General features: G+C 40.9%; 1 long non-coding RNA gene across 1 annotated transcript; it reads right to left on the reverse strand.

Moving 5' to 3' along the window:
- Positions 1–7,006: 7,006 nt before the first annotated feature.
- LOC131251376 (uncharacterized) lies at positions 7,007–10,349 on the reverse strand. Its single transcript, XR_009173791.1, has 4 exons — positions 10,110–10,349; positions 8,073–8,167; positions 7,920–7,957; positions 7,007–7,811 (listed from the first exon to the last, which is right to left on the reverse strand). It is a non-coding gene; the product is annotated as an uncharacterized LOC131251376 (long non-coding RNA).
- Positions 10,350–23,483: the final 13,134 nt, after the last annotated feature.

Consider the following 23,483-nt stretch of genomic DNA (forward strand, 5'->3'; position numbering starts at 1 on the left):
TTTGGTTGCTCACTGGTCACTACGGGGAGACTCGTCACCCCAGCGTAGGCCGACAGCTCGACCACAGTGTCCCATACCACCATGTCCGGCTCATGAGTCTTAGCGGATCAAGGTATAACGGTTAATGAGATTTCATCGGTAAGTTTTATACCCTAGATTCAAACAGTAACATCCATATATGGTGAACATACATCGGACAATCGGGTTACTTGACGAACTCGACTAGCACGAGCGCACGTTGGGTTGAACAACATAGAGTGCACAAACACTCCGTGTGGCCAAACCACTGCCGACAACTCTAATACGACTCGGGTTCGTCAAATCACGTCCTTCGTGGCGAAAGCAACCTCAGCCACGAACTCAAGGACGATTACCGATTTCCTGGACTATTTCATAGTCCCAAACACATTCCATTATAACAGATATGCATATACAATTTAGAACAGTAATGGAACAACAATTCAAATCATGTAGTATGTGAGCATTTGAAGAATATCAACTTAACATGGATTTACACATAAGTAATACTGGAAGTTAAACAACAAAGATTGTGACTTGCATATAGGAAATCATACACACCAATAGGAGAGTTGAGAATCGCTTCTCAACGCCCGCAAAGAGGATAACATATTACACTTCAGACCATTTAGACATTTCTACAAACACTTAGACTACATAGTTCAACATACATTATGTATGTTGGAATACATGCATTTGGACAATTCCTTTTGCGAAGGAGTTGGCACACATACATCTAGCACAAGTACACGACAAATAATCATGGCAAACACATGTTCATATTTTATACATATACGATACTTCCTACATATACATAGAATACACAAATCTCAAGATAACGCATACATATCAGGAACGTAAAATAAACATAGCATTTGACATGTGAAATTGCATCCATAACAAGAATAAACCATTATCTGATATTGAAAGCCTTGAAAACCATAACCTATATGAATATAGTCCGCACCTTAAACCAGAAAAAACACACCAAACTGATTCAGACGATATGTCTTTGTCAACAGAGACTAGATAACCTAAGGCAAGAATAGAAATGAGTTACATCAACACATAGACTATTCTAAGCTCTAAACAGATTAGGGTTAGATTAACTTACCCAAGAATGAACTTAGAATCGCTGGAATAACGATTCAAAAGTGATGGTTTAAGGATGTAGAGTAACAAGAAAGAATCCTAAGATGATTCACCAACTTCTCTCTCACTTTCTCTCTCTTTACCCCCTCTTTCTTAGCTAGGGTTAGGAAATTCGTATGGAAAAGAGAGTGAGGGTTTTAAGGTCTATATATAGGCCTAATATTGATGAAAATAACCCCAGGGCCAAGGTATACTTAGGTTATAACCAAATCAAGCCTCTCTTGATCCAACGGAACACTTCCGGTGGTCCTTTTTCCATGTGCGGTCGGACTTAAGCTCACTAACCATGGATCTAGGTCAGACTGAGTTTTCGTACCGATCGGCTTCACAGATCAGCCATGGCGGACCACACTCAATTCAACGATCACCGGAACTCAATCAGGTCCACAAGCACTATGACATGCCAGGGCCATCTTCCCTGCTCCGAAGGTGAAATTGGGTCAAAATCCAACGGTCAGATTGCTTAAAATCATCGCGCAAACAACACGACTCAGATTTTATAAAATCACATTTAATTTCTCACTATTCTCACACTCTTCACTCCGGACTCAATCAAATCGACCCAGGGCATCATCTGGACTTGATTTTTCAGGTGATGGTCAAGTCCAACATGGTGACCATAACTGTCTAAGATCATCACTATTGGACTTTCGACCCGCGGTCCAGGTCCGATCCAAAGCTTCTAAAAATTCTCGAGAGCAACTGGATTTAGCGTTGAATCCCAGATTTCAGAGTAACGTAGCGCTAAATATTCTACAGGTTTTGAGTCCTGCAGATCAAATTTAAAGTGATTGATGCTAATTTCACAAGCAATCGAGTTTAGAGCTAATTAACCCACAAATAACTTCTAAGGACAATAGAGGTAGTACTCGGGTCTTGGCACGAAATTTTTCGGGTCATTACAGATTTCAAGTTTCACCCACGGGTGAAAACTAACCTTTAAAATCAGACCCTTAGGCATCTGTGATCATGCGAGATGATCCCAATTCATTTCCAGACCATCCATCAATGGGTTTAGGCGATGATTCAGTGTATCCCATACTCAAATAACCTAAAAAGCGTGAATATACGGGAGATGGAACCCAAAATTTCACCAAACGGACTGGGGAGCCTAAACCACATAAAACAGTGGGACTCGAGGTGGGCCCACACATTTCTAGCACCCCGGGGCGGGGGGAATTCCATCGCCCTAGGTCCAGCGGACCACGATGGCATTATCCCTAGGGTGAGGCCTCGCGGTACGGTTCAGCCAGGCCTGTCGGGCCGGTCGGGCCAGTCATTGTACATGCATGTGGGGCCCATGAAATCATGTGGGGCCCCTATAACCCTCCCATTTGCTTCATTTCTCCCTTTTAGACCCCTCCAAGCTTTTCAAACCTCTAAAAACCTCACTTTTCTCTCTCAAATTCCCCCTCCAATCTCATCTTCCTCCTTTTTCTTGCACCCATCTCCACCATCCTTTCAAACCCATCTCCTACAACCACCTACCTCCCTTAATCCTTCTCATTTGAGCACACCAAGCCATCTTTGTGTCTCATACACCTCCAAATCCACCAATCCATTCCATCTTTTAAGCTCCCTTGACTTCATGGCTCTTTTTAAGCCTGTGGTCGTGATCTTCCCCCACTTTACACTTCTTTCCCTCATGGGAAAGATGAGAGCTCCCACGGATGAAGTCGGGCCTAGCCACCCTACCCATTCAAGGAGGTAGAAAGGCACCGAGGCTAGCACAAGCGTCGATTGGGAGCTAAGGATAAAGCGGGATCTCAATCCCCAGCTTCCTCTCAAAAGAGCTCTACTGGTAGATATGGCACATGAAAGGTTTTAAGGCCGTAGGGTTTTCTTTAAAGCATACGTGGACGAGAAACTATTTGGGCTTTATCCGGTGATGGATCTCCTGCTGGACACCAGGTGGGGTCCCATATTTGAGGGCAAGTCTCGTGCAAATGAGAGCACTGTCCAAGCTTTCTACGCCCATATACGAGAGACACTGTTGGAGCCTCTACTATTCTCTATCCCCATAGGAAGCCGGGAAGCCATTGTCAATGTGGACTTGGTAGGTCGAATCATGGGGATGCCACGTGGGGAGGTTCATGTTAGCGAGAAGAGTCTTAAGAGTGTCTGTAAAAGAGATCGACGTACATGATTTCTTTATGACCGACTGGTCCATTGGAGTCGAGGCAACTACCTCCTAGTGACCAAGATAACTCACGACATCCGCCTACTCCACCACATATTCACGCACAAAGTGTATCCTAGATGGAGCAATTGCTCCAAATGCATGCATTTGATGGTGGATTTCTTATACCGAACTAGGCAAGGAGACAGGCTGTGCCTGCCTACGTATTACTATTATAGATAGTTCAGACCAGACGCTCTCCTAGGACATACATTTCACTCCCATTTGGCCAACTTATATGCAAGCTTGCTCGTGAATTCGGTATAGACTTGGCTTAGAAAGGCTTGCACCGATCCATTTCATCAACGACACTACTCTCAACAACATGAATATTAGGCCATGACAACGTCAAGCCTGACTCGATGAGAGTGAGGATGAGACGGGAAGTGAAGAGGAAGAGAGTGATGAAGAAGGCAGAGATGAGATAGAGGAAGAAAGCAAGGAAGAGGAAGAGCAGGAAGAGGGAGAAGAGGAGGCCCAAGACTCTGATGGGGGCTCTCCACTTGCTACACATAAGCCTCACCATGATCGGGCTGCTATAGAAGCCCGCTTGGCTCAGATCGAGGAGGGTCAGGTCGCTCTGCGACAGGAGGTCTGTGAGACCCAAGCCAAGCTTGAAGAGGGTCAGGCCTTCATGAAATAGAAATTCAAGAAGGTGTCTCACACCTTGGAGGCTATCTTGTGTTGTATGCAGGACAAGGGTATCACCAGTTACACGTCAGGGATGAAGACGTGTAGAAGACAATGTTCAGAACTAGCTTTGGGTACTACGAGTTTCTTGTAATGTCATTTGGGCTCACGAATGCACCGCCGGTGTTCATGGATCTGATGAACCAGGTATTTTGGTCGTATCTATACCGATTCGTCATTGCATTTATAGATGACATCCTGATATACTCCAAGAGTCAAGAGGATCACGAGGAGCACCTACGAGCAGTCTTTGATACTCTCAGGAAGAACTAGTTGTTTGCCCAATACAAGAAGTGTGACTTTTGGAAAGAAGAGGTCAAGTTCTTGGGATATGTGGTGTCCAAGGAAGGAATAGCTATGGACCTTGCTAAGGTGACCTCGGTTCAGGACAGGGAGCAGCCTGGTTCGGTTACAGAAGTGAGTAGTTTTCTGGAACTTGCTGGCTACTATCGCCGATTCATTAGGGACTTTTCCAAGATAGATAGGTCATTGCCTCAACTCACTTGGAAGGACCTTAAGTTTGCTTGGAATGAGAAGGCGGAAGCAGCCTTTCAAGAACTGAAGTACAAGTTGACATCTACACCCATGCTAGTATTGCTAGAGCAAGGGGTCAAATATACGATATACATTGACGTGTCTCATGTTGGTTTGGGTTGTGTTCTGATGCAGAAGGACAGGGTTATTGCCTATGCATCGCGACAGTTGAGGAAACACGAGGAAAACTACCCTACACACGACCTGGAGTTAGCGGCCGTCATCTTTACATTGAAGCTCTGGAGACATTACCTCTATGGAGAGGAGTTCGAGCACTTTTGTGACCACAAGAGCCTTAGGTACATAATTACGGAGAGGGGCCTGAATATGAGGTAGCGATGATGGATGGAATCCTTGAAGGACTTTAAGTTCGAAGTCTCTTACATTATAAGAAAAACGGGCAATGGCTACGGCCAAAAACCATAGCTATTGGTATCTATTGCTACGGATATGATCCGTAACAGGTCCGTCGCTATTGGTGGGGTAGCTAAAGGTATAGCCATAGATTATATCCGTAGCAATAGATACCAATAGGTACAGATATAATCCGTAGCAATAGATACCAATAGCTATGGATTATATCCGTAGTAATAGATACCAATAGCTACGGATTATATCCGTAGCAATACCTTTAGCTACCCCACCAATAACGACGGACGTGCTACGAATCATATCTGTAGCAAAAGGGATTTTATCCATAGCAATAGATACAAATAGCACCAATAATATCTATAACAATAAATATCAATAGCTACGGATAAACGCCATAGCTATAACTATGTATTATATTTGTAGCTATTTAAAAAAAAAATTGTAATAATACGACCTGTTTCCATTGCAAGAACTTGCTGTGATTGATAACTCATCTAAGCTTAATGCTGATAGAAATAGTACATAAAATGTAATTAGAAAAAAAATGATGCATTTATTACAAATAACAATCAAATCATATAATGGATCCTACATTCACATTTCTAAATAAACAATACTTCACTTTGCTCAATATATCATAAGAATTGAATGCATTGAAATTTAAAAATAAACATGTGCAAGAATGCACCAATTACAATAAAAAGTGTGTGCAAGAATGCACCTTGTTGTCTATTGAAGATGGAATTGAATCAGTCTTATTTTTGTTGGGATTGCTTTTGCCTACGTTGATGCTCAAATGCGAGACACATCCCATGGAAATATCTATAGTTCCAGATCAAACCTATAAATTAACAGCAAAACAAAAGTGCAGTTTAGGTAGTATCGCACAAGTGAGCAATGTACATACTAGCTGATTTATCTATGAATTCAAGCTCCATTGTAGAAAAACGAGATAAAGCCAAAAAACTACCAACTAATCAATGTACATACTGGCTGATTTATCTAGTTATTCGATGTTTTAAGTGGAAATGAACTAACCTTGAGAGCTTTTTACCTCATTAGTTATTCGATGTTTTAAGTGGAAATAAAAACTACCAACTGATCAATGTACATACCGACTGATATAAATCACCATGACTTGAGGAAGTTTAGGGAATGATAGAGAAAAGAAGATAATATAGTCCCTGAACCATGTAATGCTTATTAAAGAGAAATAGGAAAAGGCTTTCTCACCGCCATATCTCCCAAGGATTTGTTGCACATTGGACAGGTGTAGTGACTACATGTGTGCACCTGAACACAATGCAAAAGGAGAATAAGATTTGAGTTCATGCATCATACTCCACTTCCCAATAAATGGGAAAAAGGAAAGAACAAGGTGGAACTTCACACATAATGCAATTTGAAATCAAAGCAAAGAAGAGATGGGTAGACCTGAAAACAAGCTGAATGCATGAAATGGCCACATGGAAGGGCTCTAACTGATGCACTTGAAGTGAACAAGAAATCACAACATATGGGGCAGCTAGTCTCCAGACCTTTCTCCCGGCAAATGTGCTCGACTGAATTCATCCTTAAGCAACAATTACATGTCATGCAATGAAAGAAGTCAACACTAAGTCCCTTTCCAAGGCGGCATAAGTTGCAGAATGGGTAATGGTACACTATCTTGAAGAAATAAAGAAAAAGGAGGGAACACATTTAGACAACCACTTCAAAATCATTCCATTAAAAAAGGAATCACAGCATCAATCTACCATATTCTCTACCACAAAATATAACTTAGGTTTATACCATGTTCATAACTAGGAGATATGCTGATAGCATTATATCAAAGTAGCGTCAAGTTTTTGAGGGAGGGACCATTATTACCTAAACCACTTGCACATGTCAGCAACAAGGGAAATGAAAAGATCAAATAGAATTTCAAGATGATGTAAACAATATTTCATCCCAATTACACAACTAGAATACAAGATCAATAAGCAAAACTTTACAAGCCCATTCTTGTGATAAACATTGAATCTTTGAACACCAATACGATGCTTTGCATTTTTTACAAAGCAAATTGTCACCTCAGCAAACATCTAATACCACAACAGATTGAAATTCTTTAGACTTTCATAACCTGTTTCTAAGGAACTTCGCAATCTTCAGTGCCAATTACAAGTTATAGAGAAAAAAAAATGACTTAAATTTCAAGAACTAGGTGCTTGTGAGAACTGGGTGTGCAGCCAACTAACCCAAACATAAACTCTAAAGAAATTTCAAGAATTTAACCAAATCATGCCCAATGCCATATTAATAGGAACCAAGATATCTAATAAAATAGAGGAAAAGGTAGAAAGCCAAAATATGAACAGAGAGGATCGGGAGAAAAGAATTGCATCTCACCTCAGCATGTCACCTTAAAGCACTGACACCTTTTAGATCTTGTATCAATGACACAATTTTAGATTACAAGCCTGCTTTCTACCATAAACAAAAGGGAAAACAAAGAGAAAGATGTCTGATGTCAAAAGAGTACCTCAAAACCCTTCCTCAGCTTGCCAAGACTCCTTTGGGTCTAAAAGCTCATCTGAAGAAGAATAGGAAGAAGAGCGATAAGGATCCAGTTATTTAACTATAGATAAGTCGCCTATTCACAATAATTCCAGATCAGACCCACATGCCAAAATTACTGCATTATGTCTGCTAAGCTGATTGGGAGTGGTATGGGAGATTTCTAATAGTTGGAAAATACTGGAACTCCACCATCGGGAGCAACAGTCGGCTGACCACCAGAACTGATGCTGCCCATTGTTGTTTCTTGTAGAAGTTAAACAAGAGAGAGAAATATATCCATCCTAGTAATCTCACAGTTTGCCTACAACATAATTAAGAACAAGTGATTGAGATTTTGAGGGGAAAATATGGAAGAAACAAGGACTAATCTTCTGCATAAATGGAAGCCTTTTGGGTTTTCTGTTTTCACCTCAACCACAAACTGTGCCCAGATCTTGCTATCTCGAACTTCCATAAAAATATAAGAGAAACAGAAGTATATTAAATGACAGAGAAAAATAAACACCATGAAAGATACAATACATCAATTAATTTAAAAGAGAGAAAGCAACTAAATACTCACACAAGGTTACATATCAGTGGATCTTTTTGCTTAATAGATGAGGCATGGGGCAAAAAATGAGACTGATCCAAAGTTGTTCATAAGGTCACATGGACCTGGATGGAGTAAAAACAAAAATATGAGCTTAATCCAAAAATAGGACTTTTAGGGATAAAAAACTTGCCAAGTCAAATCAAGTGTCCAAATGGGAGCACAAGTTCTTGCAACAAGATAAAAAATTTCTGCCTCAACTATTACATGTCTTTGAACAGCCCTTAAAGAAAAAAGAAAATACGAAGAAAAAAAAAGGGATTTAATGAAATGGAGACCTTTACTAAGTTGGATTGCTTGCCTGGAGCTCTTATTGAGGTTTCTTTGCTTCTACTCTTTTGTTTTCTTTTCTTTTTTTTATTATTTTGTTTTTTTTTTTCATGGGTTGTATTGCTTATCTATAGTTGATCTTACAAAATTGATAAGTAAAAACTACATTCAGCTGGGTAACAAACAAAACATGCAATCAAAACTGAAAAGTTTAGATTTCCTGTTCGATTCTTTTTTAAAAATGAAGAAAATGAAAGTGAAAATAACTCAATCTACAGTCAATCTTACAAAATAACCAAACATAAGCAAAAGCAAGCTGAAAATACAGCCATCCCAGCCTGATTGAAAGAAAAATCAAAGAAATTAACTAAGAAGGAACAATCAAAACCAAAAACTCTCTAAATACATACAAAAATGAAGGAAAAGAAGCAAACACCACTCGATCTACATCCGAATACTAAAACAATTCACAAACGGAGCAAATGCAAGCAAAAGAAGCACTCCTCTCTACTCGATCCATAGAAAAATCAGAGAAAATACACATAGAAACCATCAAAATAATAAAAAAAAAACACGCATTTTATGCCCTCAACTGAGGACATATTCACTAAAAACCTTATCATTTATCGCAAATTGCAGATAACTTTCACGAGATCGGGGAGAACAGATGGAAAAAAATGGGAGAGATTTCTTACGATTCTCTTCTTTGTTGCGATTTGAGAAAAATCTAGGGTTTACTTTACGAATTATACGACGAGAGAATCGCGTACCCACAAATTAACCGTTGCTTCTAGTTATAGAACTACAAATCCTACTTGCAAACACCCACAATAAGCATACCCATAACTTTATTATCACGGAAAAAAGACTCATTTACAGAATCAAACACCTAGTGTACGTTTGGTGCAATGAATATCATGATATTTCAAGATCAATAAGTCTAATTTAGTGCAGAATATCATGAAGTTCATGACATTTGGTGCCACCAAATGCACCCATACGCAAAGCATGAAAAAATCTAGCCCAGTAAACCTCATTAAACTACACAATAGTCCATTCCAAAGGCTTTCCTAACAAGGATCGATTCCTTGCAGAGCTATAAATGTAACCAAATGAGGCACTCCTCATTGGGATTTTATCCCTGCTCGAAATCAGGAAAAAGAGTGATATAAGAACAACTCAAATCCAATTCTCATCCATCCCAATTGTGATATAGACAAAGACCCCCACAAAAAAGGGAGAAATCTCAAAACCAAATCCTCTAACCACATGAGACGCCATAAACAGAGAATTTAAAACAATAACACAACATCAATTTGCCTAATCTCACCACCTCACAAGAAGCAACTGAATAGAGGCCTGAGTAAAATCAGATTAAGAAAGATCCAAACAAGCTCAACCAAAGCCAATCTCTCTCCAAATAAATTAGTTATTGCCAGAGGACCCATGGCTCGCATGTAACAGGTCTTCAAAAACAACATCAGGGAAATATATCAAAGATCTCAACAGATAGTAACAGATCTAACAACAAATCACAAACAACCAAAATTAAAAAAAAAATAATTAGATATACGATTTATAGCTACGATCTGCACTGAATAGTAGAATAAAATGTAAAACATTAGCAAAACCCCTTGATTTGCAAAAGGAATGATCGAAACCCTAAATCACAAAAGGACTAATCAAAACCCCAGATTCACGAAAAGGGGAGGGAAGAATAGTAGCACTCTCACTGACCTTTGGGAAGGCTACCGAGAAACCCTCACAATCTCTCTTCTTGCTTGTGGGAGGACTGAAATTCTAGAGAAATCAAAGAGAGACGACCTTGGGCAGAGATACTGGTTTTTATAGGGAGGAGATGGGAGACGAACGGCTAGGATGAACTAATCAGGTGCGGTCGAGAATTGGAGATGATTCACAAAACATGCATAAGGAAATTAATAAAAAGAAGAGGAGAAATCGCTCACCTTTCCACGTCTATTGAGATAGCGAGAGAAAGAGAGATATTGCTAGTGCTTTGAAAATGGGATGATTGAGAGAGAGAGAGAGATAGAGATAAAGAGGATTTTGGGCGTAAATAGGGAGATTCCGTTTTGGGCATGGAGATAGAGTGAGAGAGTGAGAGAGATGGGTAGACGGGGTGCCGTAAATTCGTTTGTGCACGCAACTCTATTTTAATGCGCGCCCAATGATTTTGGGCATGGATTCAGTATCAACGTGGGGCCCACCATGATGTATATGGTTTATCCATTCTACCCATTTATTTTAAAAAATATATTTAGGGAATGATCCTAAAAATGAGGTATATTGAAGGTCCAACTAGACCACACCATAAGAATCATATGTGATTTAATCTCTATTGTTTCATATCGTGTGGTCCACTTGAGCCTTCCATTTACTTCACTTTTTGGGATGATATTCTACAATTATATTTCAAAATAGATGGATAGATCAGATAGAACACATATATTATGGTGGGCATAAAAAAGTCCCTCACATGACCGTCAATTGCTAGTGATGTAGCAACTTTTTTGCTACGGATAAAATCCGTAGCAATCTAGCTACGGTTTATATCCGTAGCTAAAAATCTACGTAGTTTGTATCCTTTGCTCATTTTTTTAGTAGCGCTACCATCTTGACAAGGCTAACCTTGTGGCAGATGTGTTGAGCCACAAGAAGATGATAGCATTCGCGGCTCCGCTAATGATAGATGAGTGGAACATGATAGAATTTATGCGAGATTTTGAGTAGAAACTTACGGTAGAGGAGCCGTTCGAGAGCGTCGCACATATTTGTGTATAGCCACTTATTGATGACCGGATCATTGTGGCTCAGAAGGAAGATAAAGGGTTGGTAGAGTTGAGGAAGCGAGCTAGTGACAGTGAAGCCTCGCAATGGAGAGTTGGTATGAATGGGGGTTTACGTTATCGTGGCCACCTATGCATCCCAAACCTTCATGACTTGAGAAGGGAAGTTCTCGAAGCTACCTATAATTCAAAGATGGCGATGTATCCTAGTAGTATGAAGATGTATCGAGATATGAAGCGTTCGTACTTGTGGGACAACATGAAAGCCCACATAGCAGATTTTATGTCCCATTGTCTCACGTGCCAGCTGGTCAAGGTCACCACTGACCTCCTGGACTGCTTCAGCCCATGCCCATAGTAAAATGGAAATGGGATTTCATTTCTATGGACTTCATCTTAGGGTTACCGAAGATGAGGAAGGGGCAAGACTCCATTTGGGTGATCGTGGACCGATTGACGAAATCAGCTCATTTCCTCTCAATTAGAGTCTCAAACTCCACAGACGAGTTGGTCAGGTTGTACATCAAGGAGATAGTACGTCTGCATGGAGTTTCTATGGAGATCATGTCGGATCAGGACATACGATTCACATCTATCTTCTAGAATCGTATCCAGGAAGGAATGGGTGTGAAACTGAAGTTCAGTACCATGTTCCACCTGCAGATGGATAGGCAGACAGAACAAGTGAATCAGGTGTTGCAAGAGATGCTGCAAGCTTGTGTGCTTGATTGCAAGGATAGTTAGGATGACTGTCTTCCCTATGTTGAGTTCGCTTATAACAACAGCTTTCAGGCGAGCATTGGTTTGACTCCCTACGAAGCATTATATGGGCGTTCATGTAGAGCACTGCATTGCTGGGCAGGGGTTGGCGAGTAGAGTTTGATTGGCCCAGAGTTAGTGTAGGTGACCTCAGAGAATATCAACATTATCAAGCATCGACTCCTAGCAGCACAGAGCAGACAGAAGAGTTACGCTGATACAGGGCGGCAACTGCTAGAGTTTGAGGTTGGGGACCATGTGTTTCTTAAGGTTTCCCCAATGAAGGGAGTCCTTCGATTTTACAAGAAGGGGAAGCTCACGCCATGATTTATTGGTCCATTCCAGATTCTAGATCGAGTGGGTGTGGTAGCGTACCACCTTGCTTTGCCCACCCCACTCACAGGCCTGCACAACGTATTTCACGTATCCATGTTGAAGAAATATGTTCCTGATCTGTCTCATATTATCAAATGGGAGCAGGTACAGCTGAGTGAAGATGCCACTTACGTACTACAACTGACGCGTATCCAAAACAGGAAGGAGTAGGTGCTGCGTAGCAAGGTTATTCCACTTTTGAAGGTACCGTGGACACACCACACTGAGGAAGAGGCTACCTGGGAAACAGAAGCTGAGGTCCGTAAGAACTATCCTCAGATTCTCGAGGAGTACGAAAAGGTACTGATTTCGAGGATGAAATTTTTCTTTAAGGGGGGTAGATTGTAATGTATCGAAAAAATTCGTACAAAGACCCGAGTATCACCTCAGGCAGAAATCACTATGGACTGAATTATGTAGAAATTAGACGAAATTTAATTAAGTACTAAAGTGAATTATTCGGCAAATTAGTTCGAATCACTTTCTATACGAACTGCAAGACCTAAAACCAGTAGAATCGCTAACTCTACATTACCTAAAAACCTAGGATCAATCTTAAAACCTAGTTGCTCTAGGGAGCATCCTGAAACTCCATATCAGACCTGGACCGCACGTCAAAAGTTCAATTACCACGAAACTATATGGTTATAACCGCCTTATTGGGCTTAACAACCATCTAGGGAATCGAGTCCAAATAGTATCCATAAACGCACAACTTGAGCCTGGAGCGAAGTGTGTGAGAAACATGAATATCTTTAGAAAATAGACTCAAACTTAAGTGAATTGGGTCGTTCACTTGCAGGCCAAATTTAAAGTTTTAAACCGTCAGATTCTGACCCAACTACACCCTTGGATCAGGGAAAATTTCCTATAGATGTCAGTGTACTTGTGGCCCTAATTGAGTGACGATGGCTGTTGAACTGAAACTAGTCCTCCGCAGTTGATCTATAGACCCGATCGGACCAAAACTTTAATCTGGCATAGATCCATTACCAGGGAACTTTCTTTGGACCGTATGCAGCAAATAGACCTCCAGATGAGCTCCGTTGGCCCGAAACAGATAACTTTTGGCTATAACCTAAGTATACCATGGCCCTGGGGCCATTAACATCAGTTCTGGGCCTATATAAGGGCCTTAACCTACCCCTCTCTCATTCCATATGAATTTCCTAACCTTAGGAGAGAGAAGAGAGAAAAGAGAAGGAAAGAGAGAGAAGAGGAGAGAGAGAGTGAGAGATAGTTGTTGGGATTCGTTCCCGCCACTCTACGTGCTAAATCACCTCTTTCATGTCGTTATACTGGCGATTTTGACTCCACTTTTGGATAAGGAATCCTAACCCCAATCTGCTTTAGGTATCCAGATAGGTAGATCGGTGAAATAGCTAACCTATTTCACGATTTAGGTAGCCGTTGTGCCGTAGACAAAGGCATAGTGTTCGAACTGAGTTTGATACAAGTTTACCGATAAAAGGTGTGGACTATAAATGTTTACGTTATAGTTTTCAAGGCTTTCAATGTCAGTTAATGATTTATGACTGACTTAATTGCTATCACATATGCTTAGATGCGATGTTTTCCATGTATGACATATATTTATGAACTATGTTGAAATTAATGCGTTCCATGTTTTTGTTGAAATGTTTGTATGAATATGGAATTTTGATTTGTGCTTGTCATGATTGTTGTTTGTGAGTACATAATTGTTGTATGTGTAGCAACTCCCTTGTGAAAGGATTTGTTATAATATATGTTATAACTAATTTATTACATGTATATTGATATGTGTAGTCTAAGTGTTTGATAAAATGCCTGAATGAGAAAATATTTGTTGAAATGTATTTAATGAGGGTGTTGATATAGGATTCTCAATTACCTTATCTATAGTTACAGTTTCCTTTATGTAACCTCTCTTACTATTATGTAATTTATGGATGAAATGCCTATGTATAATAACATGTGCACTATATGTTTGTGAAAGGATCAAATGAGATTTATGTTTAAATTGGTTGTCATATGCTGCTTGGACTATCACATATGAATGCCTATCATGTTTGAGTACGATTGGGACTAATACGTAGTCCATGCAATCGGTAATGATTTACGATCAGTGGCCGAACTAGTTTTGCCATGACGGATACGTTCAATGAATCCGAGTCGTACAGTGATAATCGATAGTGGTTAGACTACAAGGAGTGCGTGTGCGCTTCATGTCGATTAATTCAAAGTACGCTCATACCAGTCGAGCTTGTCAAGTAACCCGATTGGCCAAATGTATATTCACCATGTATGGATGCTACTGTTTGAATCTAAGGTACCACTTACCATTGAAAAACCCATTTAACCATGTTACCATGATCTGCTAAGACTCATGAGGCAGGTACGGTGGTATGGGACACCGTGGTCAAGCCGTCAGCCTATGCTGGGGTGGCGAGCCTCCCCGCAGTGTCCAGTGAGCAAACCAAACTCGTGAACCGAATACGGTGGTATGGGATACTGTATTCGAGCTGTCGGCCTACGCTAAGGTGACGAGCCTTTCCTATAGTGACCTTAAGTATAAAATAGGCCTACGATCGGGTGACGAGCCCCTCGTAGTGAAATTGAGTGTGAATTAAGCCTACGCTGAGGTGACGAGCCTCTCGTAGTAACCTATAGTGTAAACTCATGAACTTGCCTATCGTATATGATTAACAAGGATTAACGAGCCTAGATGGATCATTGTTTGGGTAAATGATATTAAGGGAGGTACCTTAGCTTCCCAAATCTACTGTATGAGTAGGTCTAATTAAGAACTTGGCTAACACGACCATGCACTGCATTGCATGTGCCTTTGGCGTGGGTGTTGAGCATAGTGGGAGTCTAACATGCGCGATTGTGAGATGATGTCGCAGAGGGAGTGCAGGCGACGACATGCATCATTAATACATATCATCATTGCATTAACCAGAGTACTAAGGAATGCTTGTTGTACTACTTTATCATTACTGCTTGACTGAATTGATGACATGTTAACCTTTGCCTTATTGCTCCACTGAGTTGATCACTCACTCCCACTATGGGATGGTGTTTTAAAACACCAACCAGACTCTGTTGTAGTTTCAGATGATGGCGAGGCTTACGAGTTGGAGCCGGCCTTCTGCGACGATGAGGAGTTCTCCTACCTGCAACTCTCTGGCGGGTCTATGTAGACCTGAAGTTGCGTCACCGGGGCTGCAGGAATATGAATTAGATGACATTACACTTTATTATTTTATATATTTTGGAACTATACATGTAATTACTCATCTTAGTGACATGATCATACTCTTGGGTTTATATCCACTTACACACTTTATATATCTATCACAGTCTTCATCTTGCTTAATTTAATCGCCTCTGGAGTATGATATGTTGATTTGGTATAATCCCACTCATGTTTAATGCACAAATATAGACAACATTTAATCATCATTATCTATGTTGCATAAGTGATGCATTGGAACTCAGGAGTTGAGCATCTGCTCGACCCTCGATTTTCAAGGCATTACATGAGCTGACCCAAGAGGCCCACCATAACGATTGAATAATATGTATGCTTCTCATTCATTTTTTTGCTAGTTTAAGGGCCATGGGCCCCATTGTGAGATAATTTCTATAGCGGGCCACACTTTAGGAGGCAATGGTGGTTAAATATCCACGTTGTAACCTTCCTAGGCCCATTCTCATCATCTCGTAGTGGGCTAATCCAAACTATTGGGCCCCCATTATTGATAGTGCTTTCACCATGTCTTGTAGATTTGTGCAAGAGATAAAGCCCATCTTGTGCTTATTCGGCCCCATAGGAAGCCCAGTTACTACGTGATGGAGAGGGTGAGGAAACCCACTCTTTCTACTTAGGCTCATCCTTGATATAAGTGTAGTATTTAGGCCATCGATTGATTATAGGAGAGTACAACATCACCATTGGATATGCATAGTAGAACATCATAATACATGCCCATATGCATCATTTGCATGCTTGTTATGAGGAGTGATTGATCATAACATGTTCCATTGGGCTGGTTATTTTTGGGACTCCCCGAGAGACAAAGTTGCTCTATATGAGCGCGTGATATGCGCAGGATTATTGCATGACTGGATAGTGTGACCCATGCATCTCACATTTATGTGACATGATTACTATATGCCCTAACAACATCAAGGTTGTAGCCTCAACAAGCATATTGTGGATGGAAGGATTAGACATCGGAAATGTTTTGGTTCTAGACATGGGGCGCTATAGATGTCTTTGGATGAAAGTCCCTAAACCCTTATGGTACTAGGAGGATATTCCAACATCGAGACCGAGTAGATACATGAGTGCCAGAGTGCTTAATACCAGAAGGCTGCATCTTTCACTGTGTCATGGTCAGTTGGAAGGGGGTGTGGCCTTACTTGCATGAGGGGAGGGGTTAATGTTAGATTGAGTTTGACCAACTTGAGGAATGGGTCCGCTATCAACAGGTTGAGCTGATATTGGCAGGTGGATAGTGAGGTCTTTTCCACTTGCCCAGATGTGTGCTTAAATGGTGTGGCAAGCTAGCTTAGAGTGTACTAGACCCTAGTGATTGTCCAAAGAGGAACTGTACTGATATGTGGATTTCTTAAAGAGGAATTGTACTGATACATGATGTTCCAGAGGTGAACTATACTAAAATATGGATCCAGCTGAGGACTGGTGTGCTTACATTGCATCTTGCATATGACATTTAGCCATGTAAGTCGTGCATCGTATAGCCTTGGTATAGCTGATAGCATTTATGGACTTGCTAGCATTTCCGCAGAGCATTCATGGACTTGCCAGTACTTTCGCATTACTTTGATATTGTATACTTGACACATATATTGCACACACACTTACACCACCCTATAAGCTTTCTATATGCTTATACATGACAGTTGCATGCAGGTGACGCTAGGACGTAGCCAAGTAGGAGCTAGAGCGTGTGGCTGACCTTCTGGACTTTTGATATCTATCTTGTATTTTCCCTTTATGAATTGTACTCTAAATTTTTTTTATTATAGTGGATATGTGGTGATGTTTTTGTTTGTGGGTTATGCTTATAGTTATGCTTCTTGGTAAAAAAAATTGTGTTAAAAATCTTCCTTGTAGGAATCCAGGATCGGAATCCAGTATATGGGTGTTGGGAGCCGAGAATGGGGTACTACGGAGGATGTCAGCACCAGATTCGGAGATCAAGAATATGTGAGCCCAGTTTCTAAGTTTGCGGCGTGATAGACGAGGCTTCTTCAATCTGGACGGAGGTGGGGTATCTTCTCTTACTGGCAGTTTTTGACTGATAGTCTGAAGATGAGTCGTCGACTTTAGCCATTCTGCCCAATCAAATTCGCAGCCATGTTTAGGAGGCCTTTCAATATCACCCATTGAGATGGCTCTCTGAATCGGAGAATGTAGTGTATTGATCTGGTCAGTGAAGTTAGATGTGGGAAGAACAGGTTCTTTTATGTAGGCAAGGCGCTTGCTAGTGGTTTTGATACGCTTCCTTTGTGGTTGTTCTGAGGGTGGAGATGGAGAAGGTTCAGGTGCATGAGAAGATGAAGGGTTTGGTAATTCTAAATGAGAAGGTTGTGCAGTAGATGATTCTACAAGACGGAATGTTCTTTTGGTGCGGACCATGGTAAAAAAGAAGAAGATGGGTATTATAGTGAAAGGGTTTTCTTAAAGAACACAGGTTTTCTTAAAGAACACAGTTTTTTAAGGAATTTTCAAAGTATAGAAACTTTTTGTAGGCAAAGGATCATTTACGCGAACCCACGCAAACTGAGTTTCATTATGCGGTATCGCGTTAAGTATAAAGACTGCGCACAGATGAATATTCGTTGCATGAAATGAGCGCGTAAGGGTATGCAGTTGTGCAAATATTATTCAGGTGGGTAGAACTTCAGCAGGAAAACATGAAATGAAGAATGAAGGTTGGCTCTAATACTTATAGAAAATCGGACCCGTTTATGAGACCCAATTAGCCTTTATGCAGGGCTGCACAAACAAATTTTAGACAATGGATAGAAGAGGGTAAAGTTGATCATGTTCCTTTATCCAAAGAGGGATAAACAAAAAGGATCAAGAGGGCATCTGTAAGGCCCGTATCCTAGTTCATACCATTCCTTAGACACTCACGATCCTCCCAGTCGAATTCTGGCAACCCGCAGCCTATAATCGGCATTTGCGCGTGACCCTAAGTTGTATCCCATAGATCTGAGTCGGCTCGACCTGAGACTTGTACCCTAGTGACCGCACCGTCGCTATGGTTCCAACGTCGTGTCTCATACACCAATGTGATATCCAAGCCAGGAGTTATGGGCCCGCATTTATTTTGAGAAAATGCCACGCATTGTAATCCTGAGATGAGAATTTCTACAATCATTAAATCAACCCCATCAATTAATCAAGTACAATACCCATCCCTCTCTCACCCAAAAGTCAATACAACTCATGCCTCTCATGTCACTCTCTTATACAACCCATACCACCCATCACCCATCACTCCATCCATCACCCATCCCTCTCTCCTTACGTCTCCTCTCTCTCTCTCTCTCATTCTCTCCACCATTCTTTCCAAGCAATAAGGGTTGATGTCCAAGCTTTCCAATAGGAGAAGCTAGGTGTGGCCCACTTCCTACCCCCTAATCTCCCATCTCCACCCTTCAACCTTCATCAACTTTTATCAAAGGGAATGCCAAGGAGTTTAGGAGTCCAAGGAGCCAAGAAGGAGTAGAATCGGTGGGTGTTTTGTAGGGTTAGATTGCAATTTTTTGATGAACCAAGTGGGGCCAACCGATTGATGGTATGGATCCCATTTGAGACACATCTTGATGTATGTATTATAATCCTAGGAGGGCTCATAGTGGTAGAGCCCTCCATCATCATGCTCTCTCTCTCTCTATCTCTATCTCTCCTTCCCATCTTACGGCCTACCATGATGTTTTTTTATCCATACCGTCCACCACGTGGACCACACCGCTATCCATCCGGGGCCCACCTTGCCTCCCATTTTGGGGTGGGCCTGGATGAAGGAAATCACAAATATCGACTTTATCCTATCCGAGCGGCCCACATACGTGGACCCCACTGTGATGTATGGGTTTGATCTCCACCGTCCACACATGCGGCCCACCTTTACTGCCTATCCAGCAAACAGGCCAGCTGCCTATTCATTTAGATAGGGCTAGTTGAGAGGAAAACAAAAATGTCAACTGCTCTAAAATGGGTGGGCCATATCCACGTGGGACCCACCTTGATAAGATGTGTTGTATCCGCACCGTCCGATCCCTAGATGGTGGGGATTGGATTGGCTAGGGTACCTCATACCAGCTAAATGGCCACTGTATTACGTCAGCATGTTCTGTGGAAACCCCACCATGATTTATGTGTTGCACACACCATCCTCACATGGGACGGTGGTACCCACCCTAGTGGTTTGCATTTCATCCATATCATCCATCCATGGGACCACCTGGATATATTTCAGTCCACATGCGTCCAGTCTTTGGAGATGGACACCATGATGTATGTGTCATGCCCACACCATCCACGACTATGGAGTCCACGTGATGTATGTGTTTTATCCGTGCTGGCCATCAAAGGTGGGGCCTGTTAGATGTATGAGCTGTCACACTGTCCAGCCACGTAGATGGTGGGACCCACCTTACGATGTATGTGTTTTATCCTCATCATCCATCTAAATAGTGGGATCTGCCATGTTGTATGTGCTTTAGCTATACCATCCGTCTAGCTATGGACCCCACTTTGATGAATGTGTTGTATATACATCATCCATCCATGGAACACACCTGCTAGGTGTGCTTCAACCACTCCATGCATCCATGGGAACCCTCCTTGATGCATGTATATCCACGTTGTTCATCTACAGGGCCCACCTGCTGTGTGCATAGGGCCCACTTGATGTATTTGTGCCTATTTGGTGAGGCCCAATATGATGCTGTTGGGGCCCGATGTGATATATATGGGCCCATATTTTGAGGCCCAATATGATGCATTTGCGGCCCATTTATTGTGGCCCATTGTGATGTATATGAGGCCCTGAAATGTGACCCATTGTGATGTATATGCGGCCCATATTTGAGGCTCGTTGTGATGTGTGTTAGGTCCATGAGATGTGGCCTATTGCGATGTGTAAGGCCCATGGGTTATGGCCCATTGTGATGTATTCGAGGCTCATGGGACGTGGCCCAATATGATGTATATATGACCCATATGATGAGGCCCATTATGATGTGTATGTGGCCCATGAGAGAGGCCCAATGTGATGTATATTGACCAATATGATGAGACCGATATGATGCATATGAGGCCCAATGTGATGTATATTGGTCCATATGATGAGGCCCGATGTGATGTATATTGGCCTATATGATGAGGCCCAATATGATATATACAAGGCCCGTATGTTAAAGCTCATTGAAAAGTACATTAGGCCCTTGTTTGAGGCCATGGGCCCCACAATATTTTAGGCTTTATGTGGGTCACTCCTTGGGAGAAATGTTGGTTAAATGTCCACATTGATAAGCAATGATGGTTAAATGTCCACATTATGACCTTCCCTTAGGCCTTTTGTTAGGCCGATTATTGATACCAGTTATGAGTACGTGATAGTATATCATCATGACACATGCCCATATGCATCATCTGCATGCTTGATATGAAGAGTGATTGATCATAACATATAACGTCCCAGATTTTTGCCAACTTGGAGTAAGACGTCCTTGGGCAATGGGTCTATCATAACACCTTATCGACTTAGGAGGGAGTAATCAAATTTAGCAACATTAAAGGACCCTAGGACTAAGCCATCTGGCTAATCTAAACACTAAAGTCTTAGCTTAGGGTTTAGCTATAGAAGCGACCCCTCTTTGCTCTTATGAATCACATAGAAGCCCATAGGGCTTCACCTAGGGCCATTTCTACTTCACTTATACCCAATTTATAGTCCGTTATACCCTTTTCACTCTCAAGTCATCACCCCATTCTCTTCACAAGCTCTCAAAACTCAATCCCAAAGTCTCAAATCCCCCTTTCAACCTATCCCCTTCAAGAATCTCACCTTTCACCACCTTATTCTTCAACTTTTTTCTAAGTACTTTCATATTAGACACAAATCCTAAAGCTCAAATGATGAAAAACTATAATTAAACTAAAATTTATTATAAATAGTAATTATATAAATAAAATAGGTTTTTGACCATTAACCTTTTGGAATCTCACAAAATAACCAGGTTATTTGGATAGCTTAGCTTCTCCTACCACAAAATCACATATTTCACGTCGAATAACTCATTCTGGATTACAAGATACACTCATTTCAAAAATCGAGTGGCAGAACCACCACCAGGACCACCAGACGGCCGCGGTGCACCGCCGGTGCACCAAATTTCGGTGGACCGTCACTGAAGTTTTCTGCGTTTTCATGCCAGCTTCAAAAAGTCATATCTCCCTCAATATAACTCCAACTTAGGCGATTCAAAATCTAGATTGAATCTTGATAAGTCAAGTTTCATATAAAAATAAACGAAAAAAAAAATAATACAATTAAATCTGGGATGACAACTATCTAAAAATTATTAGTTCGGATAGCTGCTACTTCCAGAATTTTTAGAATTTTTCTAGAATACAAAATTTAATGAAATTTGGTGGGGATAAATTAGAATTAATGATGAACTACAAAAAAACAAATAATTAAAATAATATACTAGCTAAAAGTGCTAAAAAAATATAGAACTACCCGAGGACCACATCATGTAGTATAATTTAGGTGAAATTTAGTTAAGTACTGAACTAAATAATTGGTGGATTTAACTTGGACCACCATCTTCACAAATGAGAAGACCTAAAATTGTGAGTATCACTAGTGCAATGTTATCTTAAGACCTAAGAGAAATCTCAAGAGCCTGTTGCTCTCGGGAGTACATTGAAACTCTGTATCAGACCTAGACCGCACGTCAAGAGTGTCCAGAAACTATAGGATTATATCTGCCTTATTAGGCTTGATAACCATCGTGGGAATGGAGCTCAGATAGTGTCCAGAAACGCACAACTTGAGCCCTGAGTGAAATGTGTGAGAAACACAAATATCTTTCGAAAATATAATGGAACTTAAGTGAATTGGGCCATTCATTAATGTGAGAAATTAGGAATTTTGGACCATCAGTTTATGACCAAACTTCACCCATGGGAAAAATGAAATTTTCCTACACATATCCGGATACTGGTGGCCCCGATCGAGTAAAAATGATCGTTGTCTAACACAGGTCCTCCACGGTCGACCTACTTATCCGATCGCACCGAAATCACATCCTGGCATAGATCAATTGTCAGGGAACTTATACTATAATGTATGTAAGTAGTGGGCCTTCCTATGAGCACTGTTTGTCAAAAATAGTCATCCTTTGGATATAAATTAACTATACCATGGCCCTACAGCCATTTGCATCACTTCTTGGCCTATATATAGCCCTTAAACCACCCCATATCTCTCCCATACGAATTTCTCCAAACCCTAGGAGAGAGAAGAGAGAAAAGAGGAAGGAGAGGAGAAATCTATGGAGAATGGTGCAGTGGTTCTTTTCCACTACCCCACGTACTGATTCACCTCCCCACTTTGCTACATAATCTTTTCTTACTACGTTTTGGGTAAGAAAACCTGACCCTAGTATCGTTGTAAAGATCCAGATTTAGTAATCGACAAACTAGCTAACCTATTTCATGATTTAAGTACCCGTTATTCCGTTTTCGAGAACGTAGAATTCGAACCAAGTCTGAATCGAGAATTCTGACAAGAGGTGCGGATTATAAACATTTAGGTTATGGTTTTCAATGTTTTCAATCTTAGCTAATGATTTATGTCTGACTTGATTGCTACCATATCGTCTTAAACACGTCGATTTTGATAAATGTTACATATATGAACTATGTTGAACAAAATATGCATCCTATGTGTTTGTTAAAATGTTTGAATGAATATGTAAACGTGATTTGTACTTGGCATGACTACTAATCTAGGATTCATGTTTTTCATATGCATGATGACCTCTTTGTGTAAGGAATTACCATAATATATGTCGTAACTAATCTAGTCTATGTATTTTTAGTGAAGTGTAACTTACGTGTTTGATAAAT

Source organism: Magnolia sinica, chromosome 7 (genome assembly GCF_029962835.1).
Source record: "Magnolia sinica isolate HGM2019 chromosome 7, MsV1, whole genome shotgun sequence".
NCBI classification, from domain to species: Eukaryota; Viridiplantae; Streptophyta; class Magnoliopsida; order Magnoliales; family Magnoliaceae; genus Magnolia; species Magnolia sinica.